Raw genomic sequence first — 19,854 nt, 5'->3', positions numbered from 1 at the left:
AAACATAGAGAGCACATCCACACCATCATGAATTGCATCACCAAATGTAGCAAGTATATCAGTTGAATTGCAATCACTAGTAGCCCAACATACTTTGTATCTTGCACAACCCCCACCCCCCCCTGCAGGACCTTTGTGCACAACTACTGATACATTTGTCTATTAGTATAGATAATTTGGAGTCCATAATTATTAAGACATTTTCAATATTGAATGAGACTTTGAAATGGCCACTTTTCAACGCTTTGATGCTTAATGAATTCTACAAGAAATTTTATTGATATGGAAAATGAAATAATTTTTTTTTAAATAGTTAGCTTACATTAAAAACAACAAAATAAATTGTTGAAATCTAATATATAATTTAGACTCAAAGAATGTACAAAATTAATAATAGTCACTTTCCCATTGCAAAAATACAAAATTACACAACTTAAAGCATGTCTATCCAGAAGAAAAATTGGCAATATACTTTTAGTCCAATCAATCAATCCATCACATCAATAATTTAACACAACTGGCTTTCTTGGGGCTCTGTCCAGGGAATTCTAGAATCAAAAGTGGAATCATTTTTGGATTTGAACTAAAAATTATTTTGTCTAATCTACTCTTGGATGTGGTAACTTATCAACAATTGTTAGGCTTAGTAAAAACCATTTTTAAAATGACATTTTGATGGCAAAAATCAAATAGACAATTTTGTTTTCTTTGATCGATGGGACTAAATACAAATTCCTATGCATAGATTGAAAATGACTCCAAACACAATATTTTCTAGACAAAAACTTTACTATCTTGAATAAGAAAATTAGAAATGAAGAATTCGAGAGAAGAATAATGGCATAGCTATACATAATTGTGAATGCAAATCTAACCAATGATCTATGGATGACCAACTAAAGGAACTCTTTCTAGTGATGAGCTATTATGTCAAAGATGGTGTGATTCAAAGGAATTGGATAAAAAATATATATTAGCTCAAGAGCAAGAAAAAACATCAAGTTATTGTGAATGGACTTAACTGGTAATAAAGAGGCTTTTATATCTATGTGGTTGATGTTCTCAGGAGCCTCCAAAAGAAGCCTGGGAAAGATATGTCATCTACATACCCATTTCACTCAAAAATAACCTTTGTATGAAGCCATTTCTAGGCTATGGAATGCTCTTCCATGAATAATTATGAAGAAATGTGCTTAATTTAGTAACATCAATGAAAATCTTCTATCCATGACTCAAATTGAGAGAGCCCAAGAATTCAAACAAGGCATTAGAGTGATGTTGTTTTCTTTTTGCACCTAGGATCTTAATGTAACAATTTTTGGTTTTAATATGATGGTAGATGATACTTTCAAATAGAATAATGTGTACTAAAACTTATGTTCAATTTGTCAATAATTTAACAATAAAATTTAAAAAAAATGCAAAAATAAAACAATAATTCAAAATAGAGCAAAATATGTCAACTAGGCTCAAAATACTTTTAAAAAATTGAAGTATACAAAAACTCATACCCATAAATGATATGATTAGGTCATTGAACAAACTATAAGAATGGTAGAGAAAAAAGAAAACTAGGAAAAGTACCAAAATAATTACTTTATTGAACCTTGTTGATTCTTTGGATGGATGCCATAGTGAATCAGTAAATGTAAAGGTGCTGCAGCTTTTCGTCAACTTTTTGACTAACGATCCTAGTTATTTCAACATAAAGCAGGATTTGCAATGAAATTTTTTATTGATGGATTTGCCTACTTTGGCTAGATGGTTGGATAAAAGGTTGTTAGGATATACCATTATATCATCATTAGGTATTACATCAACACATGGAATTGCCAATTCAGTAAGGGACTCAACAATTGCTTTCATAAATGCTCTTTTGTTACCATCATCTCATTTAAAATCTAGAGAGCTTCTTGATCATTTTCTGGATGCAATGCTTATCAGTCTAGAGAAAGCATTTGTGTCATTTGATATTTTGAGTGCAAAAGCCTACTTCAATTTCTTAGTTTAGTTGGCAAATGGTGAGCCTGCCATAAAGCATGTTGTCAAGGGTGCCATTAATATAATGGTCAAGCTATCTACTTGTGAAATTCAACTTGAAGGATTGAAGTTTATTTTTGGCTTCCTGATATCTATGTTGGTTGCATGTGGTGCTAACAAACATGTTTTGGAAAAGTCCACAGAAAAACCATGGTCAAATACTAGTTGTAGCAGTGGATCTGCTATCTATAAGTTGAAGTCAAATGTTACTAAAAAGAACACAGATGTACTAGTTAATCCAATCAATCAGGGAGCTCAATCTACCACAATGGAGTGCGATGCCACATTAGCAGATGAAGATGAAGATGATGGTACGTCAAATGGTGAACTGGCTAGTATGGACAAAGAAGATGATGATGATGATAGTAATAGTGAATGTTCACATGCTCTACTGTTGCATTACTAAAAAGGCTTCTATTTGCTCCTTATGAGGTAGTTCAGACATCCTGCAGGTTTCTACTTTGATATTCAAATATGCTTAGTTTGTATTTTCTTTAAGGAAAACTGACTCTTTTGGGATAATTGCATTCACAAATGCCTAAAATTCTTTATTTTTTGTTCTCTTCCAGCTTGGCCATGTCTTCCAAGTTGCTTCAGGTTCCCTTCCCAAAGCAAACAATGTTGGCAACAGATGATGTGACAGAGAATAACATATCTTTGCCAATTCCTTCAGACACAAGTTTTGTCATTGGAGGCAGTGGCTAGGGGATTATTGAAGAAGATACCAATACTTCATTTGTTTAGTATTGTTGTGATGGTTGCTCAACTATTCCAATTCTTAGGTGGCGTTGGCATTGTAATGTTTGCCTAGATTTTGATCTATGTGAAGCTCGCTATGAGGTGATGGATTTAGACAAGCTTCCATAGCCTCAGTTGAGAGATCATCCAATGTCAACTATTCCAATTGAAGTTGATTCAGTTGCAGCGGATGGGAGTGAGATCCAGTTTTCCATGGATGAAATGAGTGAGGAAAGTTTATTGCAAGTGGCAACTAAAATTAGTTTACACAATTCACCTCCATTGGATCCCCCAATGGAAACAAATGAAAGAAGAGATTTTCTTGTTACTGCAAATGATACAAAAGTAGTTCACAAGGCTTGAAATGTGGAAAAACTAAAGCTTCAAATGTCTACTTATTCATGCATCAGTGTGAAAACTTAAGTAGGTAATCTACCAAAAATGAACAATGGTAAGTAAATACAGTAGAAATTTTTAGAAGTAAAAATTATCATTTTGAATTGCTAAAGACTCTTTATAATTCTATACTTAAGATTATTTAAATAATTTGAATAGCTAAACTCTGAACTATAAATTTTAAAAATACAATTAAAATAGTTGCTCAAAAATATTGTCAAAGAAGTTGAATGAAATTAATACTATCAAGCTGTCAAAATTGGAGACTTCCCACATGGTAGCTTATATGCACAGTTCTAAAAACTCAAGCCTATTAATGACCAAAAACATTCCAAATTTTCCTTGTATTATCATTAGATGGTTTTATCATAACCACAATCCTATCTTTACCTTACTGTCAAATCTGGACAATGACTCTATGCATAAATCTTTGTTGCAGAACTTTACTTTGCACATTCTAATATATTAAAATTCAATAGCAACTTTATAAACTTACCTTGGAGATTCCTATACTTCTTCAATTTCATTCCCTATTCATTCTTGGAGGACCTTCACAACAACTTCTATATTGAGGAGAAACTCAACACGTAGAAAATTTAAGGCAATTAAAAATAACTCATTCCTCTTGTACTTTGGCAAATAGTTTTTCACCGAGCTCGTACATCCCATTCAAAGATACATCAATCTGCATGCTCAAAAATGAATCTTTTTCATCAAACCCTCAAACAATGTCTTTCAGTTCCATGTAGAAAAATCTAACCATTATCCATTTGGTCAATTTGCACAAACTCGACACTAATGATATCTAGCCCCAAAACTTGGATTATCTTTTCCAATATGGAATTCTAAGGCAATTAGTTATCTTGACCCTTGATTGAACTTTGGAGTACAATCTCCTTCAACATGCATTTTGTTTGTAATGACACCATGATTCGACTGCATTTAACTATGTATTTTTTGATCTTGAAATGAGATGAACATGATTGTGTAGATGACTTGATTATTTATAAATTTGCTAGATTTGATACACACTCTTTGTTGGATTGCAGGAGGAGGCAAAATGGTTTCGAGCAATCTGAGATTGGTCCAATGGAAAGTCAATTGAAGGAAGAAAAATAAACTGGAATTCCTTATATCCTGGTGGGATCTACAGCTCAGACTCTCAGTTAATCAGTTTTTGTTGATTTTCTTGTCAAAAAATTCAAATTTCAGGAAGAGAATCTATAATCTGAAACATAAATTTGAGTGTTATAAAAAATAGCTTTACTATGTACTATGATAATTATATTGTCTTATCAAGAATGTATTCATGACACTCAATTGCTTCAACTCGGTGGGGCTGGCTGTATACTAGTTGAAACATTTAGTTGTACTACATATAAATCTCAGTCTGTAAATTTAAAATAGTAGATATATATTTCAATAAATTAAATTTGCATCAGTACTATAGAAGGAATTTGCATTAGTACTGCATCCGAGTAATTTCAAACAATCCCTATTCTTTCTTGAATTCTCTAGCTTGAAACTGACTGTGGGTAGCATTTATTAGAGATTATCCTTGCGATGTATCATGGTCATGATTGCTAGACTCTTATAAAGCTTTTGAATTCACCTCTATAATATCTTGCACATTGTGATTCCCTTTGATTCATAAATTTTGAATAATAACTTCCCAATTTGATAATGATTCTTCACCGTCTTTTTTTTTGGTCCCTTTTCCTTATAAGTGGTTCAAGTTCATAATAACAATGTTCTACATCTTGAAAACTTCTTATGATCATATCTAGAGAAATAGCTAATAGCTATGTGTTTGCACATCTTGTAGTTGCTTCATAGTAGAGCATATGATGCATTGTGCCAAGTAAATTCATTTGCATTCTGCATTTTTGTTGTTTCTCCCTTGTAGCTATTCATAGCAAACCAAGTCTTCACGGCACCATGATTGACATCATTGGTGTGTATGGAAGACAAGTTGTTAATGATATTCAGCATTCTCAATTGTTGAAGTCACCACCATAGAATCATCACTATATCAAGATTAGATTCTAATTTTTCCTCTTTATATTTAATTTAAAATATAGATTAAAATAAATTGCTCTTTTTTTATTTAATTCTCTTTATATTTAGGTAACCACGTGAAACTAGAGGGAGAGAAAAAACGCCATGGTAAACATTAAAATGAACTTTTTTCATTACGTTGGTTGAAAAAAAATACCTTTATAATTGCAATTACTTTTTCCTCACTCCAAAACTTGATAGAACAAAACACCAATGATTCTCATAATTTATAATTATCATCCTCTTATCTGAGCAAGAATTATAAGATATCCATCATTACCTCGGTGGTTGTCTTTGTCACAGATAGTACACCCAGGCTTTGGATTCTTTCAATTTTTTGGATTTTTTTACAAGAGAAAGTACCCATCAATGTACTACAGAGCACGAAGCTCAGGGCATATTAAAAAAGTTTGCCACAACACACTAACCATAGTCTTATCAAATACTTCATTACTAATTATTATAGGGGCCATATCATCCTCAAAACTCGTTCAGGTCCTCTTCACATTGTCCCCATGAATTTTAACAAACCCCTCACTCACAAGGTTTCCAATTGCATTACAAATCTAAAATTGAACAACATAACTCATAATGTATTCATTTCCCCCAAGAAAATGAAGCTGGAAATAGCTTGAAATTTACCCACAATAAAGAATTACTTACATCATTCAAGCTGACTTCCTTGGATCCCTATTTGTGCATTTCCTCCATCAACTGTGATTGCATTCATTCATATCTGGTTAGGTGCCATACCAACAATTTTCTCAACACTATTTAGGGCAGTATAAAGAATGTTACCTCGGTAATATGGGTTGATGGTCCCCCTACCTGCATCCTTTCCATGATAAGAATCCTCAGTGATGAAATAAGATTGGCTCATCTCATTCTTTCACTGGCTGAGACTCCCATGTTTATGAGATCCATGTCAATGGTCCCTATAACCATGACACTCAAATGCATTTAGTGGTTTCCAATTAACATATTTCTTTCAGAGCTGACTAATTTTGTGATGATAATGCATTCAATATACAACTAAATGAACTGACAATCCTCATTGCCAAAGATGCACAATGGTTACCAGTTGAATGATCAGTGGTAGATTGTTGAAGTGCAACTTCAAGAACCCGAAATGATTCTGCCACATCACACCTTTCAACCTACATAATTGGAATGTAAGGTATCTTTTTATTGCCTCAATCTGGCTTTAAAACATTTAGGAATGTAACCCACTTTTGACTACATAGGATTTTCTTACCCATTCAGAGAATCTAATGTGGGCAAGGGCTTTGCTTATTCTTATTAAGTTTTCAATTTGGCGTGGATTCATTGTGATAACCTATACAATTCATTCAGGAGAACAAGTTAACATAACATGAGAACTTCCCTACATCTAGATGCATTCTTCAGTAGAAGTATGAGATATATTGTTACTTTTTTCACATGTGTAACTTGTAAGCATACTATACAGAAATTGAATTTGAGAATATATTGAGCTAAACTTCTTGCTACTACCAAGGAAGTTTCCCTTCCTACGCATTTCAACATAACCATGAATTAGATCTTCTATTGCCTCATCAGATATCTTAGGATGTAAATGTTGTCTTGCATAAGTGACATACGAAGTGAGAGTCTGGAGGTCGAATGCATCCAGTGTTTGGTCCTAGAATCATAATGTAGTTCACATCAAAAATATTAGGTCATTGGACCCCCCATTAATTACTACATAGTATTGACCAAATTAGAACTTACCTCTAGCTTGTCATAATGTAATGCAACAAGATGCCTTGCAAGGTGCCTATCTGTTTGTTCATCAGCTTTATCAAGCACTAGGTAGATCAAATCAAAACTGCAAGCATTTTTTGTGATTCTTTTATACTTGAGTGACAACAAATAAATTCTCCAGCTTGAATTCTAAAACAAACATACTCCACCTAGAAAGCAATGTTGGAGGAAGTTGGATATTATCAATCACTGACAATCTAGGGTTGTAGCATGAACCACTAGGATTGGCACAAGCTAAAACAGATGTTCTTGCATTCAGAGATGCTATGATCCCAGCCTTTGCAATTGACATTGTTTGTTGTTCCATAACCTACTTCAAAGGAATGACCAGACATTGATATACAAGTCAACCAACAACATATATTACGAAGTCAAGAAACCAATAAAAGCACATAATTCAAAGAGCTCAGAGAAAAATCACACCACATGTAACATGCTATGAACATTGTCTGACATCTTGTCAAACTCGTCTATGCAGCAAGCACCCCTATCACTCATTACCAATGCTCTACTTTCTAGAACCTGTTGAGTTCAAAGAAATAAGCAGTTTATATAGAATAAAGTGGTAGGTAGCAGTGGGGGAGCAGGCAGCCCAAGGAGCTCAATGATCAACAAATTGAGTTAATAACTTACTATTTCACTAGTTTTAGAATCCTTTGATACATAAGCAGTCAAACCAACTGCAGAGCTTCCATGACCACTTGTATAAATGCCTCGAGGAGCCAGCTTATGCACATACTGAAGTAGTTGAGACTTACTTGAACCTAGATCCCCAACAAGTAGGATGTTGATATCACCATGAAAAGTAGTGCCTGAAGCTAGTTTTATTGCAGTTCCCACGAAAAGATGTTTAAGAAGCATAATGGTTAACATATGGTTCAAAGAGCATGCAACAAATTACCAATTAATCGAACATGAATGCAAAGAAAGATACCTGGCACACGAGCCCTTTCTTTACATCTTCTAGCTCCCAAATACTCGGAGCTAAGGACCTAGTTAGCCTCTCATAGATATTGGGCATGCGAGATAGTTCTTTCAACTTCTCAATTTGGAAATTGGTAGTCAAAATTCAATTTCAGAGCTTGCAAAATTCATGTTATATACAAAAGGTAAAAAGTATGAGTTTATACCTTAACTTCATAATCAACTGGTGACATATCACCCTCTTGAAAAGAGGCAAAACTATCACTATTGGTATCACGTTCCATTGGATCTTCGGCTCGCAATCTTGTCTTCTCTGCCTTTTTCAAATGAAGGCAATCGATGTAGGTCTGCACCAGTAAATGATTTACAAATTAGAATTAGAAATCATAAAATACAACATTAAGGTCCTCATTTCCAACTTAAATGGACTAAGATAGGCTTGAGAGCTTTGCTTTAAATAGATATTTCACAATCCCTTGGTTTGGTCCCACTCTAACTGTCATAGCTCTGAAAATCCCAGTAACCTACAAAAAAAAAAACCAATGTCAACCTTCAAATGCTAACACTTGGCAATAAAAATGAGTGTAGAATTTGTATATCATGTAATGTCAGACATACCTCGATTCGATCAATAGGTTTGGCCACATCAACAAGTTTTTCATGCATCAGCAAGCTAATAGTGTGCATGATTTCTCCCTCTAGAATGGCATTAGGCATTTCTTGCAGCCTTACAATCTGCTTATCAACAAACCTAACCACAAAGCAAAAGGATATAGTTATCTTCAGAGTCTTGAAAATGGAGCTTCAAATCATGCATAAACTAAAATCAACAAGTTCCTACCTGCATCTATTATACATCAATGTCAAAGAATTCATAGCAGCACATTCTGGCCTTGTGCAACGTGTAGGTTCATCAATCTGACCTGAGCATTTGAAGCATAAAATAGGATATGAATAAAAATCCAGCAAAAACACTTTTAGACAGCAAGTACCATTGTACATAGTGAAGCAAAGATATGAGATTTTTTTTTTAAACATGAAATACGTTTGACAAAATTCGATAGAAGATTCTCAAGGAATATGAGAATAAAATTTGGTGTGAAAATTCTCATAAATGGATTTTTTCACACTAAAAAAATGTGCTCTCTCATATATAGCTTTCATCAAGAAAACATCTCAATGTGAGAAGAACCTCATGTACGGTGTCCTATTAGTTCGAATTAAGGTTACAAAGAGCAAATTAATAGTGACCATGTCACAATAAGGAGTAAGATCTTATTTGCAAAATCCTGGAATCTAAAAGCTTCTGAGATCACTTTCATAAGCATGAATCTATTTAAAGCCGTAGATTCTCCACCACAGTTTATGAAAAATAGAATTGAGAAACAAACATAACATACAATGAAGACACAAATTGTTATATTGAGAGTTCAATTGCAATCCAACGAATTGCCTCTATCAACAAGTACTGGTGCTGGAGCATATCCACAAATAAGGCACCTAAAGAATGCTTCTTTGATTTCTGGTTTAATTGAGCTGCACCGAATTATCATTCCTTTGACTGAAACCATCTTCTCAATATCTAGATTTCAAAGACAACAAAACCCCCTTATTAGATTTTTCAAATAGCATTGAACAATGAAGACGTAACTTTAAAAAGCATTGCCTACTTGATGGATTTAGATCTTGCATGTTAACTATATATCTAAGATTGAATATTCTTACCTGAATGCAATGGTAGTTATATGTAAGTCTGAGGCATATTTATATGCATAAATAAACAAAATCTAAAACAACAAAGTCATTAATGAAAATACTAACTAACAAAACATATTTTTCCAAAAATACAATTCAGTCACTTGTATGTGCTTCTCCCACAAAGGCTTGAGGTGAACAGCTACATCCATCAATACAATGTCAAAAATGGTGAGAACTTCAAGAGGATATCTAACCATCTTGCCATAAAGGTCTTCATCATATTTGAAGATTTTCATTGCATCAATATTCAACGAATCACCTTCGACTTCCATTGTCTAAACGAGAAATCAACTAAATGAAGTGAATACAAAAGCAAATGTGCTCAACCAATAATTTGAAATGAGACTAGATGATAACCATAAGAAGCCAGTAGGGACAAATTTGAACCTGTTCCAAGAGCCTCATGTATTTCCCCTCAAGATCTGAAGGATCATCCCTAAAATTCCTCAGAAAGCGCTGAACTGCTTGATTGACATCTTGAACACTTATGTTTGTGCCCCAAACAAGCATAGGGGGGGTTGCCATCAAGGTCACCCTCGGAAGACTGGGGCATCTAATTATAATAGCCAAAAGAGGTAATTAATGTGTGTTTCAATAGAACATATTATACAAATTGAAAAGAAATGATTGACTCAATTGATAGGTAGTTCTCTGTCCAAAAGATTTCTTGGTGCAAGGAAATATCTTCAAAATAGGTTTCTTTAATGTAGAAGGCACCAAAAGTTGGTACATAGGCATCTGCTATGCCAATTCCCTAAGGAGGCAGTTGCTTGGACAGTCAATGTGGACCACCCATTGAGGTTTGTAGAATAGAAGGGTTGTCTGGTATGACCCATTTGATAAGACCCTGGGAATCTTCATAGTTGAACTGACCCAGAATCTGGGTGTGCATGCTAACATACCATTAATATAGTTTTTAATGCTTCTCACTAGCAATAAAGCATGTTTTATTAGCCCATTATTTAGCTGGTTCACCTTTATTACTTCAAACAATCTAATCCAATGTTTATAACAGTAGAGTTCTGTTTATTAGAATATGATACATTTTCTTTTTTGGTATGTCCAGGTTATTCCATATTCTTAATATATGGTTCAATTTATTTTTGTACTAGTCTAGTTTTAATTGATTTAAAAAAATTTAAATGACTATTGTTTGGAATTATCAAGTATAGATTAACCCAGACTCTACCAAAGGCCATAAAGCATGAGGAATGGCAACTTTACAGATCTAGAATTCATGACGTGAATGACAACTTTACACATTTGGAATTCATGATGTGAATGACAATCTTCATCCATATAATGCTATTTTAAAATTTAGGACTTTGTCTTGTTATATGTTGTGATATATAATTAATATTTGTCGAAATTGTAGGAAGAAGCTTGCACAGAGACTTTTGTTTGATAAAAGTGCAAATGATGATCATGAAAGAAGCATATTGACAAAGCTGAAGCAACAGTGTGGTGGTCAGTTTACTTCTAAAATGGAGGGAATGGTATGCTGCATCATACATAAATAAAAAAACTCACTTTGATTCTTATCAATGAAGTTAATCTAATTGTAAATTGTGTAAAAATCTGTGTGCTTGTATGTAGGTCATAGATTTAACATTAGCAAAGGAGAACCAAGGGCATTTTGATGATTATCTTAATGAAAATTCTCAAGCACATCTTGGTATAGACTTGACTGTGACAGTTTTGACAACTGGGTTTTGGCTGAGTTATAAATCATTTGATCTTAACCTGCCAGCCGAAATGGTATGCCCATTTTGTATACAGTATACCTTTTAAATTTGCCAATTTTTGAAGCAGTTTAACATTTTGACCTTTGCTACTTAATGCAGGTAAGATGCATAGAGGTGTTCGAGCAGTTCTATCAGACAAAGACAAAGCATAGAAAGCTTACATGGATATAATCTCTGGGTACTTGTAATATTAATGGGAAGTTTTACCCTAAGCCTATGGAACTTGTTGTTACTACTTACTAGGTAATTGCCTTTTTGGTTGATTACTGGCTAACAGTTAGATTACTTGATCCATATAAAATGGCATTATATGTCATTTTCTACTGATCATTATTGGGAATTTCTTCTTCCAATTTTTGGTTAAGAATTAGTTGGGTAGGATAAGTTAAAGCAATGGTTAATGTCATTAATTCTTAATGACCATACATTGATAATTTGATTCATTTTCTACTTATGCTATTTGTTTAAAGGAAAACTAAAATTGATGTATTATAGAAACCATAAATATGCAAAGTTAATACATCACATTTATCAGTGTCAGTTTCCTTGATATATCTGGAATTCACTTCTTTTTCCTTGTGTAACTTACTCTGTGGTTATGATATGCAGGCATCAGCATTCTTGATATTCAATGCATCTGAAAGGCTAAGTTACTTAGAAGTGAAGACTCAATTGAATTTGACCGATGAAGATATTGTCAGATTGCTACATTCTCTTTCATGTGTGAAACATAAAATTCTCAATAAAGAGCCAAATACAAAAAATGTGGCACAAACAGATGTCTTCAAAGTCAATTCAAAATTCACTAATAAGATGAGGAGAATCAAGGTATGAACTCTGATATAAAAAAATTGTATACTATTTTTCCTATCTGTTTTTAACAAAAATCAATGCATGTGGAGATCACATGGGAATTGGTTTCTACCTGATTGTAGATTCCACTCCCACCAATGGATGAGAAAAAAAAGGTGATTGAGGATGTGGATAAAGATAGATGTTATGCAATTCTAATCAATAAATTATGAGTTAGCTAAAGATCAATGCTAATATGTTTCCGCATGAATCTTTTTCCAAGTGTTGCTACTCTAACTCCTAGACTGATTTAACTTCATTGTAAAGTACTGGCTCTGAATTTGTATTGATTAGACATCATTTTAGAGTAGTAAAGTTGTAATATGGATAATATGGTAACAAAAGGTGATCAATGCCAATGGTAGTCACCTGGTGTTAAAGAAATCAGGAACATTTTAGAGGAGACTTGGAATATTGTATTGGCTATGTCATTTGTGGTTCTTCTGATAAGGTGTTAAATTGTTGATAAAAGCAACAAAAGTACTTCATCCCAAAAAAATAGGTGTTGAAGCTCCACTTCTTGTCCTCCAAATGATCAAAGATTTTAATATGGATAATATAGTAATCAAAGTTGATTGAATGGTATTTACCTTGCATTTAAAAAATTGGCAATATTCGGATAGGAAAATCTAGAGCATCATGAAGGAGGCTTGGTCAGATCCTAGATATCATTTTGAAATTTACCATATAACATTGTTTAAGAGCATCACTATGTTTTTTCATCAGTCACCCACTATTCCTTTCTCTGTTCACTCTTTACAGGAAATGAATTTGTGAATAGAGGGATGTTTTTTGCTAAGTGAATACTAACAATGACGATGCTTGAACACATAACGTTGTTTAAAATTTGCAAGTGTTTGGTTGTTGTATCAAGGCTGAGGAAATTGTGATGAATTTGGGTTTGGAGCCTCAAGAGGAGGGCATTAATCAAGCTCCTCTCTGGATCCATCTATAGCAGATGTGGAAACTTGACTAAGTGTCAAAAAACTCAACTTGTTCAGACCTAAAAAATGATTATGTTGGTAAGGAAAGTGAGGATAGTGCCATGAAGCAACAATGGTTATGAAGGTGTGAAAAGGTCACACTGGTAGTGAAGCAAAATTTCAATCAAAGAATAAAAAGTTAAAACTTAGCATCTATTGGATGTGTAATCCAAGGCTTTTATTCTGTTGAGCAATGTTGTGTCACTGTTCACCCTGTTGCAAGCAGGTGCACAAGAGGATGAAATGAAAAGTAAGTTCCACCCTTGAAAAATGATTATGTTGGTAAGGACAGTGAGGACAGTGCCATGGACATTTATCTGCAGCCTGAAAATGGTGTTATTGAAGGTTGGTTTCGCAAGCATTTAACTTGAGGAACACAAACAAGGTTTAGAGCTTAATGTGCTTGTTTTATTAGCTCCAATGAAAATGGTTGTAATGATATTTCTGGTATTCATGTTCCCTCTTCATGAGAATGAGCTCACTTTGATGCTTGTTTATGATAACACATTACAAATGATTAAAGGAAATGACTATGCAATGAATCAAAACATGTATAGTTAAATGATATGGCAAAATATGAGTTTATTGTTTACTGCTAAGACTAAAAAGAGAGATTACAGACCTATTATTAGTCACAAATCAAACTGTAACAATTCAATCCATAGGTTTTAATGCCATATAATCAACATTTATCACATCCAAATGTTAGCTAGCTATTGTAGGCTTCTGTACACCACTTTGGGACTAGTAAATGACCACTTTAAGGTATGATATGAAGTATGATCTGCAACAGAAAGACTGATATTATCCTACATGGGTTTGATATACAATTTCCAACCATCATACTCAATGCCATGAATCTAATATGCACTTTTAGCCACTATATCCCTTCAGATATGGTAAGTTTGAATGACACCAAATTTTTCTTTGCTTCAAGCGACTTAGAGGGGTGACTTGGTGAGCTGACTCAGTGAGCTGACATGGCAAGCAGACTTGGTGAGCAAACTTAAAGAGTCAACTTAGTGAGGTGACTTGGTGAGCATACTTGAACAGTTGACTCGATGAGTCAACTTTGGGAATAGACCTAGCAAGCCGACATTATCAGCTGCCTTAAAGAGGCGACTTGGTGGGGCAGATTGGCGAGTCTACATAGAGAGCCCCACTTGGTGAGATGAGATGGTGAGTCAACTTGGTGATACAACTTGAAGAGCTAACTTGGTGAGAAGACTTAAGGAGTCAACTCATTGAGGCAACTTAGCGAGGTGACTTGATGATCGAACTCAAAGTCAACTTGGTGAGCATATAGTTGAACAATCAACTTGTTGACATGACTTGGTGGGGTGACTTGGTGAGCTCACTTGACGAGCGTACTTGAATAGTCAACTTGGTGAGCCGAACAAGTGAGCTGACATGGTGAGTGGGCTTATAAAAGCAACTCAGTAGGGCAACTTGGCAAGCACACATAACGAGCCAACTTGCCGAGGCAAGGTGGTAAAACCACTAGGTGAGCTGACTTGGTGAGCTAACTTAAAGAGTCGACTCATTAAGGTGACTAGGTGGAGGTGACTTGGTGAGCTGACTTAGGGGGCAAACTTGGTGAGCAAACATAAAGAGTCAACTTGGTGAGCGTACTTGAATTGTCAGCTTGGCGAGCTGACTAGGGGAGTCACCTTGGCGATCTGACATGGCGAGTTGACTTAAAGTGGCGAGTTGGTGGGGCAAGTGGGGGTGACTTGGTGAGCTAACCTAGAGAGTTGGCTTAGGGGGCAGACTTGGTGACCGAACTTAGAGAGTCAACTTGGTGAGCGTACTTCAATTGTTGACTTGGCGAGTTGACTTGGGGAGCCAGCCTGATGATCTAACATGGTGAGTGGGCTTAAAGTGGCAACTTGGTGGGGCAAGTTGGTGAACCGACTTAGCAAGGCCACTTAGAGACGTGACATGGTGAGCTGACTTGGTGAGCTCGCTCGATGAGAAAACCTAAAGATTGACCTTGATGAGGAACTTTGGTGGGGTGACTTGATGACTGAACTCAAAGAGTCAACTTGGTGAGCATACTTGAACAGTCAACTTAGTGGGGCAAGTTGGCGAGCCAACTTAGCGAGTCCAATCAATCAAGAGGAAATAGTTGAGAGCTTAGAGTGACACAATTTTCAGATGATCATATGAAATGAAATGGGCGTGTGAGTAGAAAGAAACTAGAAAGACATTGTGTACAGATGAAGGCATGAAATGGATGGTTTTGGAGCACTTAGCACAAACACTCAACATTCAGTACATATCATCATTTGAGATCAAATGGGTGTATGTGATTATATGCATAGTGAATAATAAAGGAGGGAATTGAACCCTCCTTGAGGCTCACAGTTTTTGAGGTCCACTTCAGCAATGGCCCTTCCTGTGAAATTGTCGTCTAAAACCTTTCTAATTAGATAATGTGTTATGAGCTCTTCATCAGTGGGATGGAACGTGAATCCAGGAGGCAGTTGTGCATCATGGGTGATGTACAACTGCCTCCTGGATTCACGTTCCATCCCACTGATGAAGAGCTCATAACACATTATCTCATTAGAAAGGTTTTAGACGACAATTTCATAGGAAGGGCCATTCTTGAAATGGACCTCAATAACTGTGAGCCGCAAAATTTTTTTGACTTAGCATTGGTCAAAATTTCAACCAATGCCATGTAGTTTTCTGTGATGCACAACTACCTCCTGGATTCACGTTCCATCCCACTGATGAAGAGCTCATAACACATTATCTCATTAGAAAGGTTTTAGATGACAATTTCACAGGAAGGGCCATTCTTGAAATGGACCTCAATAACTGTGAGCCGCAAAAAAATTTTGACTTAGCATTGGTCAAAATTTCAACCAATGCCATGTAGTTTTCTACCAAGCATTGGTTGAAATTTTGACCAATGCCATGTAGTTTTCTACTAACCATTGGTCAAAACTTTGACCAATGCACTGTAGTTTTCTACCAAGCATTGGTCAAAATTTCAACCAATGAACTGGTGATTTCTACCAAGCATTGGTTGAAAGTTTGACCAATGAATGGCAGAAAATGTGCTAACAATTCCAACATTTTTCGACCACCATATTGGTCAAAATTTTGACCAACCTACTGGATGGCCAAAATTTTGACCAAAAAATGTTCGACCAATACTCTTTAGTTTTCTACCAAGCATTGGTCAAAATTTCAATCAATGCCCTGTAGATTTCTACCAAGCATTGGTCGAAAGTTTGACCAATGAATGGCAGAAAATGTGCTAACAATTTCCTCATTTTTTGACCAACGTATTGGTTGAATTTTCAACTGAATTTTTTTTGACCAATGTGTTGGTCAAATTTGGTTGAAGTTTGGTCGAAAACTGGGTCAAAATTTCAACCAATAAAGGTCAAAAAATGAGCCCAAATGTACTAGTGAGTAGCTATCAGCAAGTACAAATAATTATTAATAAATTATAATGACAAAAGTTTAATTTAAATTAAATAAATAAAACTTTTAAAAAAATTACAAATGTTATATTTTTATTCATATTTATTATTTAGTTTCAAAATAAATTATTATTATTTTTATCTATAAATTATTAACATATATTGATAATTGTGATAATTGTTTATAAACATTATTATTATTAATAATATTAATCGAGTCTTCCAATTGGCAATGACCAGACACGTGTCAGGATTCTAGATGAATCTAGGCACATGGGAAAGCATTCCCCAAATTGGCCCAAAATTCATCTTAGGCCATCGATCTTTCTTTTAGTCAATGGTCAGGATTTCAATTTTCAGGTAGAATCTTGTAGTACACGTGTCCCGATTTTAGGTTAATTTAATTATTGATATTCAATGAAGATATATTAAATATTATAAAATAAAATTGGTGCAAGATATGAAACAAGTGCCACTAGTACTTGCCTTTAGTTTTTATATAAATCTACTTTAAATTTAATAAATTTATTATAATATATAAAATATTTTAGTTAATAAAAATGTAATATAATTATACGTTTTTGTAATGATGTTAATTTAAATTTAAATTTTATTCATAAATATACTATATAATCATTGATATATATGTTCTATTACATATATATCATATGGTTATAATTATATTATATTAATAATTACATTATATATTCTATTATATAATAAATAATTATAAATAATAATAATAATATTTTTATAATAATAATAAATATTAAATGATTATATAATATAAGTAATATTATTTTTAATTGAATGACAAAAAAACATATTATAATTTATAAAAAAATACATTATTACAATATAAAATATAAACCAATGCACTTACATTAGAAAATAAAAATATTAACCGAGTCTTCTGATTGGTAATGACCGGACACATGTTAGGATTCCAGATGAATCTAGACACATGGGAAAGCATTTCCTAGATCAGCCTGAAATTCATCTCGGGTCGTTGATCCTTCTTTTATGCAATGGTCGAGATTTCAGGTAGAACTTATTACCGATCAAAAAAATTATTATAATAGTTTTAATATATAAATAAAGGATTTTCTTTTCTATTAGAGAACTGATTTTTTTTTCTATCATAAGTTTTTTATTATAAAGATGATATGAAAAATTCAATGAAGATATATTAAATTTTATAAAATAAAATTGGTGTAAGATATCATGAAATAATAATAATAATGTAAATAAAATAATTACAATTTAAAAATATAATTGCAAATGCTATATTTTTATTCATATTTATTATTTAGTTTCAAAATTAAAATATAATATAGTTAAAATATTTATAAATTGTTAAAATTTAACATATATTGAAAATTGTGATAATTGTTTATAAACTATTCTTCATCATTTAAAAGATTTCATAATGAAAAAGAAAGTTAGGAATAGGTGACAAGATAGGTATGAAATAAAAATTTGACACATAAATTATCAAAATTATATTTAACTTTGTTAAGGTTATAATCTATTAATCTTTAGTTTTCCTTGAAGGTCCATTTGTTTTAACCAATTAGATTAAACAAAAGTAGTTAATTATTAACAATTAACTATTTTAAACAAAGTCACAGACTAACAGTAACATTTCAACAGTGCATTGAGAATCAAGATACCAAAAACAAACTTACAAAGTTGTAGACTAACAAGAACAACAATTTGAGAAGCCAAAAACTATTGTTTTCATTGATAATATTTTAGACTGTACAATGTACATAGTACTGATTCATAGCATAGATATTCAAAATAACTGATTAAATCAGCCCAGTTTTACTATTTTGTAATTTACGAAAAAGGGCAAGGCCCAATACAAAGAAAAAATTAAAAATACAAATATCTTTAAAACATTTTTTGCCCTAAGGGCAATGGGTAAGGAAATAAGTTACAATATTCAAAAATAGGGCTGAGGGAATAGGGAACCAGGGAGGTTGGAAGAATGAGCGAGCTGAGGGGCCGAGATTTTGAAGCCTTTAATAAAAAAAGGTCTTCAAGTCCATCTGCGAGGAATCTGTTGGAGAAGATGATGTCGTTGAACTCATCTAGCCATGTGAAGTTGGTCTCGCTGACGTCGTCCAACAACAACCATTTCTGCAAGAAATCCCTTATGAGTCATGCCCACTTCCAATGGTGAGTCAATTATCGTTCGTTCATGCCAAGCAAGAAAGGATACTTATGTATAATGCACCCTATGCCTTCCTCCCAACACTTGTCTACTACATCTGCAAAAGAGATGCCAATGCCCGGCCCTAGTATCTGCTCGGCTAATACAAGAATTTTGACATCATCTTCTAAAAATGTTTCCTTAAAAATGTTATGCAGAAGCATCAACATGTCTATTTGACTACCTCTAAGGTTGAGAAGAGACACAAGGAAGCGAGAGGTAATATTCGTAGACACACGGTACCTCTTATCATTTCTCAAGAATTCATGGTCGAGTACCATGAATATAGCATAGTGGATAAAAGGACTCCGAGAATCTACCTTACAAACCATGGCAAGGACATTGTTAGGAATACTGCCTAGAAAGGGCTTTTGTAGAGCCATTATAGTGCATTTGAGGCGAATTGGTGTATCCATGACTAAGATTCAAGAAACTCTGCAAACTATAACAACAAATTGAATTTAGATTGAAGTCTAAAAAAATGAGAAATGATAATGAAAGAGGAATTGAAGAGGCTATTTAATGGAACTTGCTATTTAATGGCACTTCCAGTTCCATTATGGCAATTACATTTAATTATTTGGTATTTGCGATCTTTCATATCTTGATTTTTCGTATTCCTATTAATTTTAAGTGTGTGAAATGTCGAAATGTGCTGGCATTAATTAGTTGATAGTGCTTGACATTGAGTAATGATTTGCATGAAAACCTTTCCACATGTCTCCATTCCAGAGAATTACGGGTGACTACAGGTCTTTTCAAGCGAGTGACCCCAAGATGCATCTTCTATCATTGATCTCCAAGTAATCAATGGTCAATAAAACTATTGTATTTACTATTAACAATATGAAAGTGACAGTAGCTGACTTGGTAATAGTGACACTGATGTAACAATGTTACGACATTATTAACAACACACC

At 33.8% G+C, this 19,854-nt stretch overlaps 2 pseudogenes; one reads left to right on the top strand and one right to left on the bottom strand.

Annotated features, from left to right (window-relative positions):
• Window positions 1-5,723: 5,723 nt before the first annotated feature.
• LOC149556271 (DNA replication licensing factor MCM4-like) lies at window positions 5,724-10,249 on the bottom strand (annotated as a pseudogene).
• Window positions 10,250-10,933: 684 nt separating this feature from the next.
• LOC149556270 (cullin-1-like) lies at window positions 10,934-12,466 on the top strand (annotated as a pseudogene).
• Window positions 12,467-19,854: the final 7,388 nt, after the last annotated feature.

Source organism: Cupressus sempervirens, chromosome 5 (genome assembly GCF_028749045.1).
Source record: "Cupressus sempervirens isolate cs-2001-9-10 chromosome 5, ASM2874904v1, whole genome shotgun sequence".
In the NCBI taxonomy this organism is placed as follows: Eukaryota; Viridiplantae; Streptophyta; class Pinopsida; order Cupressales; family Cupressaceae; genus Cupressus; species Cupressus sempervirens.
This window is presented reverse-complemented; position numbering and strand designations above follow the sequence as displayed.